Source organism: Curcuma longa, chromosome 4 (genome assembly GCF_044706935.1).
Source record: "Curcuma longa cultivar G26 ecotype Majalengka, Jawa Barat chromosome 4, ITB_CL_G26_1.1, whole genome shotgun sequence".
NCBI lineage: Eukaryota > Viridiplantae > Streptophyta > Magnoliopsida > Zingiberales > Zingiberaceae > Curcuma > Curcuma longa.
Window position 1 is genome coordinate 22517616 of NC_133864.1, and position 6926 is coordinate 22524541.

The window sequence follows — 6926 nt, forward strand, 5'->3', positions numbered from 1 at the left end:
CAAATGTAATTCGACCGTGGAGAGAAGCTCAAACTCATGGCTAAGAATAAAAATGCCCAAAATACCTGAATACCGATTAAAATCCGACCAAGAATAAGAGTTTGATCCCACGACCATGAAGATAAGAAACATAATAATGCTTAGAATACCTGAATACTGATTATAATCCGAAGAGAAGAGTTCAATCCCATGGCTACAAAGATAATAAGCATAAGAATGTCTAGAATACTTGAATACATATTATAATCCGATTGGGAAGAGAAGTTCGATCCCACGACCAAGAATAAGAATGCCCAGAATACTTGAATAACGATTATAATCCGACCGGGGAGAAGAGCTCGATCCCACGACTATGAAAATAATAAACATAAGAATGTCTAAAATACATGATTACTAGTTATAATCCGGCCAGGGAAAGTTATTCGATCCCACGACCACAAAGATAATAAGAAGAATGTCCAGAATATCTAAGTACAACTATAATCCGAACGGAGAGAAGCTCAATCTCACAAGTAAGAATAAGAATGCCCGGAATACCTAAATACCGATTATAATCCGACCGTGAAGAGGAGCTCGATCCCACGACCATGAAGATAATAAGTATAAGAATGTCCGAATACCTAAATATCAATTATAATCCGACCAGAGAGCTGAGCTTCATCCCATGACCATGAATAATAATAAGAATGTATAGAATACTAGAATATTTGTTTCGTTTGGACTGGAGAGAAGAGTTTGATCTCGTGCAAGAATAATAAGAGTTCGACGAGGCAAATTCCACCCAGACCAATGAGAAGAGTAATATCTCAGTCGTCAGGATTGTAACTATCCAGCGAGTGGAGTGATTCCTCAGTCGTGAGGATTATATTAGGATAGGGCAAATCTCACCCTCATCGAAAAGAGCGATCCCTTGGTCGTGAAGATTGTACCAGGATAAGAAAAATACCGCCTCAACTAGGGAGAGGAACAATCCCTTAGTCGAGGATTTTACCAGGATAGGACAAATCCTGCCCCGATCAGAGAGAGGAGCGATCCTTCGGTCATGAAGATTATACTATGATAAGACAAATCTCGCCCGACCGGGAAGAGAAGTAATCCCTCAATCATGAGGATTATATCATGATAGGGAAAATTCTGTCCCGACTGAAAGTTTGGCATGCACGACGGGGCGCATGCATTGCGTCTGCCGCTGTTGCATGTCTCCTACAACGAGTCTACCACGACCGCGAGTTGCATATGACATATCTACAATGACTATGAGTCACACATGACACCACAAGTCTCACGCAACCCACAGCGAGTCGCGAGCGGCCTACCACAAGTCGCAAGCGGCCTGCCACAGGTCACAAGCGGCCCTCCACAAGTCGCAAACAACACGTCCTCCGCGGTCATAGCGTGCACGCGACTCGTTTACCTCAATCATAGGCAACGAGCGAAAAGTCTGCCATTGCCACGATTTGCGCTCGACTAGTCCGATGTGGCCACCACAAGGCTTCAGGGCATGTTGCCACTGGAGGCATGCTAGTGTCGATCAGAATGAAATATTTTTCGTCCGTACCACCCGATATGGCACAAGGTTTTAAACCATGATATTTTGTTAACTGAATGGTGAAGTTACTTGCAAATAGTCAAAGCTTCTTTCAAATATAACCACCAAATATGAAAAGAAATCAAACAACCGAGGCATCATCTATGGATGGAGCACTAGAAAGGGGTGGTTCCTAGACCTACAATATCCAATAGAATAAAAATAAACTATCTATATATTGAAACCACGATGATAGGAAGTTATGCCACCTTTATCCTTAACTCGAATAACCCGATTGACTCGATTAAAAAGACTTTTTTTCTATTTTCTCGAATAATACTTCACTTCTATCTCAATGCTTCATTATTATCATATTAATTTTCTTCCATTGATGTACATAAATCATCTCAATTTTTAAAATAGAATTTGATTTAATCCCAAAATAACTTCTCTATCCTAAATTCAAGTCAACTTGAACCTAACCTGATCCAAAAAAAAATTTGAATTAGATTTTGGGTTTAACCCAATTTAATCGGAACCCAAAAACCCTCAAACCTTACTTGATATTTTTCGGATAGACTCAAATCGAATTTGTGGGTCAGGTTCATTTTTGACATCCCTACTCTCATATCTATTGATACCTTAATGAGAACCATTCAACTTTATAGCAACTTATTTCACTACATTGATTAAAAAGTATTTGGGCGAATTAACAATTGGAATTAGAAATATTTGGATTATTTTAACATTCAAGTTTAGCTTACCTTAGTTTGTTTGTTGAAGGTTAAAATTGTTGGGTTTTTTAGGCCACAAAAACTGCTTTTGCGTTGCGGAAACCCCAGAAACCCATGCCAAAGGATCCGTGCGAAGTACAAAAATAATTTTCTTGTACATGTTTATAACTACTCTACATCTACATGAAGAGATTATTACACTTGATGCGTGCCCTTCGCGTATCCCGCTCGTCCTTGTGATCGTCGGAGCTCGAGGGAGTCAAGTGTACTCCCCTCTACAAGTATCCATGGACAAGGATGGAGACCAAAAACCCTTGAGTGTGCTAGCACTCCAATGGAGTTTTTGGCCAAGAGAGGAGAGGGAGAGGAAGAAGAAAGCTAGAGGAGGAAGAAGGCTTAAAGAGGCTTGAATGAAAATGAATTCACTTAACTTCTCATTGTGTTGGCCACCACATTATCAAGGGAATGGGAGATTACAAAATCCCATTAATGCCATGAGTTACAACCCTCTTTGTAACCCCCATGAGATGGCATCCCTTGATGATGTGAAGCATAATCATTGGCCATCATTTATGGCACCTCACCTTGAAGTCATTTGGTCAAGTCAAACATTGACCATGAGGTGGCATAAGTCAAGTCAACCTTGACCATAACATGGCATAAAGTCAAGTCAAACTTGACCATCAAGTCAAGTCAAACTTGACCATTAAGTCTTCCTTCTCAAGTCAAGTCAAACTTGACTTCCTAATCTCCCAAGGTTGATCAAATCAACTCAACTAGTCTAGTTTGGATTATACTTAATCCAATTGATTCATCACATGAATCTAATCCTCTTGGTTCATCACATGAACCTAATCTCCATCTAATTGCCCTTTGTGTGTGACCCTATAGGTTCTTGTAACGTTGGTAATACTTCTAAACCAATTTAGAAACATAAACAATGAGCGGTATCTAGCAACACATCATTGTTACCCAAGTTACAAGAATGTTGAAATCTAACATCACCAAATTGACTACTAATTGTGACTCTCACAATATGTGACCATGTCTTTCTATCCTTGATATCATGATTGATCAAACCGAGGCATAGAACGTGTCATCCTCTAATCAATCTATGTCTTGAACTCCAAGTAGACTCATTCTAATCAAATGAGCTCAATATCTCATATTGACTTACTTGGGCATGACCATGCACTTAGTGGTCTCACTCTATCAAGAACTATGATATCACTCCTGTTATGTAGGAGGGATAGATCTAATCTACATCACTCACATCCCTCCACATAATTTGTTACATACCCGGTAATCGCTTTTATTGTCCACCCATTTACGGGTGACATTTGACGAAGCCAAAGTACGCAACTCCTTATGTTGGGAACGATGGTGACTTCAGGTCTAAGGACTTATAGTCATACTAATAGCCACATGAGAAAGTATATAACACTCATATAACAATCCATGATACTTTCTCATGGCGGGTCATTCAGTATACATTCTCCAATGCATACCCATGTGTCAACTTGATATCTCATATTCATGACTTGTGATATCAAGTTATCGTGTTGATCTACATGCTAGTCTCATCGCATTAACATTGTCCCTGAATGTTAATACTTGACTAGAATCATTAAGAGTAGTGTTCTCTATATCATCTCACTATCGATTCAACCAATCGATTGATATAAATATGAACTATCTACTCAAGGACGCTATTATACTTAGTTATTTGGTACCAATACAAGTAAGTATAATAACCATAAAGAAATGCCTCTATAAATATATAGAAATATATATAGAAATATTAGCACTAGTGCCAATTACTGTAGTATCTAATATGACCTAGTATGACCATCATCTAAATCACATGATTGGCAAATCTTCACATCTCCTCTATCGATGGCTCTGAGATGGAAGCGCCGTAGAACGTATCGGATTTGGGTCCCAGTTTGTCTGAGACTTGACGTCAAATGTAAGCCTCACAATCCCAAATCCTCATGAAAGATATCTTGGGACTCTTCCCAGTCCATATCGTATAATTACAACCTTGGATGGAACACGGTTAGTGTGAAGGCTGTTGTGTCTAGTATATCCCCAAAAGGATATAGGAAGATCTGTGTGACTAGATCGTACCATATGATTCCTCCTTTCGGATACACCATTCCACTGTGGTGTTCTAGGAGAAGTGAATTGGGATAGAATCCCACACTCAGCTAGATAGTCACTAAACTCATGGCTAAGGTATTCACCATCTGATTGAAGTATCTTAATACTCTTGCCAAGCTTATTTTGCTTTGAACTTTTCAAAGGATTCTGATTTATGTGTCATCAGATACACATAACCATATCTACTGAAATCATCAGTAAATGTGAAGTACCTATAATCACCTCTAGCAACAACATTGAAAGGGCCACCATACATCACTATGTATAAGTCCTAACAAGTCTGTTGCTCGCTTTGTCCACTAAATGAAGTCTTGGTCATCTTGCCTAGAAGGTATGACTCGCATGTCTCATATGATTCAAAATCAAATGAGTAGGCGACAATGCCAGAAATGGGTTGGGTTCAACTCATTTGACTTGAACATTTTGGTACTTATGTTATAGAGGGTCTAGAATATAGAGTCCGTTTATTAGAGGTGCACTACAATAGAATATATCATTTAAATAAACTGAACAACATTTGTTCTTTATTATCAAGAAATGGAAATGATGTTCTTTGTTAAGGAAGGCATATAATAACATTCATCTAGTTCTAACAGTAAATAAGTTTCTACAGTAATAGCAGCAACCCTAGCTCCATTGCCTACTCGTAGGTCCACTTCGCCCCTTGTCAATGCCCTAGTTCTTCGTAAGCCCTGCACATTAGTACAAATGTGAGATGTGCAACTGGTATCTAATACCCATGAAGAAGAAATAGACATATTGACTTCTATAACATACATACCTGAAGTAGAAGTCTCACTTCTCTTCTTCTTAAGATCTTCCAGGTATCCTTTGCAGTTCCTCTTCCAGTGTCCGGTCTCACCGCAGTAGAAGTAGGTTCCTTCCTTGGGCACCCTAGCCTTGGATTTCGGCGTAGAAGATTTGGCCTTCCCTTTGGCTTGGTCTTACCCTTGCCTTTGGGCTTCCATTTACCTTTGCCCTTATTGACCATAAGTACATTACTAGTCTTGGTCTTCTTGAGATTAGCCTCAGTAGTCAACATGTTAAGCATCTCAGGCAAAGACTTATCAATTTCGTTCATGTTATAGTTCATGACGAATTGACTATACCCTTCTGGCAATGACTGTAGTTCGACCCAGTGGGAACCCTAGTCTCTCAAGGTTCTCAACATATCCAATCATCTTGAGTACGTGAGTTCCTACAGGAGTTCCCTCTTGCATCTTGCATGCAAATAGAGCCTTCGAAGCCTCAAATCGCTCGTGCTTTGCTTGCCCTTGATACAGTTGTTTCAAGTGCTCAACCATACGATATGCATCCATATTCTCATGTTGCTTCTGAAGCTCAGAGTTCATGGTGGCAAGTATGATGCATGATACATCTAATGCATCATCTTGATGCTTCTTGCATGAGTGGCGGTAGTGGCGGGTGTTTCAGGAAGAGGTTGCTCCAGAACATACAGTTTTCGTTCCTGTTTGAGGACTATCCTCAAATTCTGTACCAGTCCAGGAAGTTTGTTCCGTCGAGCTTGTCCTTCTCAAGGACAGATCGTAGGGAGAGATTGTTCGTGTTTGTCGACATGACAATCTACAACATGAATAATGTAAAAAGTAAATATCATATTCTATTTTATCATTTAATTAGGCCTTTAATTAAATGATGCTCCCACTGAATTATAGAAATTTTTATGGAATCGAGTCACGGACGTGGTCAAACTACACTACTCGATTCTCATTAATTAACTATGATTCACGCGGGACAAGACCCACATCAAACTACGCCTTGAGTTAGCTTTAGCTAAATGGTCCAAGACTTAGTATGATCGGTAGGTAACAAATTACCGATTACATCTCTATGCAACTCTTGTTTATAGGATCAAGATCCACCTTTACAAAAAGACTTGAGTTAGCTTTGGCTAAATCGCCCAAGTTTTAGTGTAAAGGCGATCTTGTCCTACCTTTCATTTGGAAAATCTATAGTTTTCCTCAATTAGGTCTAGATGATCTCTCGAATGAGATGGAAGCGTTGCCTGCTTTGGCAGATTCAACAACAACAAAATCGACTTTATGGGCAACTTATTTCACTACATTGATTAAAAAGTATTTGGGCGAATTAACAATTGGCAATAGAAATATTTGGATTATTATAACATTCAAGTTTAGCTTACCTTAGTTTGTTTGTTGAAGGTTAAAATTGTTAGGTTTTCCGGGCTACAAAAACCGCTTTTGCGTTGCGGAAACCCCGGAAACCCATGCCAAGGGATCCGTGCGAAGTACAAAAATAATTTTCTTGTACATGTTTATAACTACTCTACATCTACATGAAAAGATTATTACCCTCGATGCGTGCCCTTCGCGTATCCCGCTCGTCCTTGTGATCGTCGGATCTCGAGGGAGTCAAGTGTACTCCCCTCTACAAGTATCCACATGGACAAGGATGGAGACCAAAAACCCTTGAGTGTGCTAGCACTCCAATGGAGTTTTCGGCCAAGAGAGGAGAGGGAG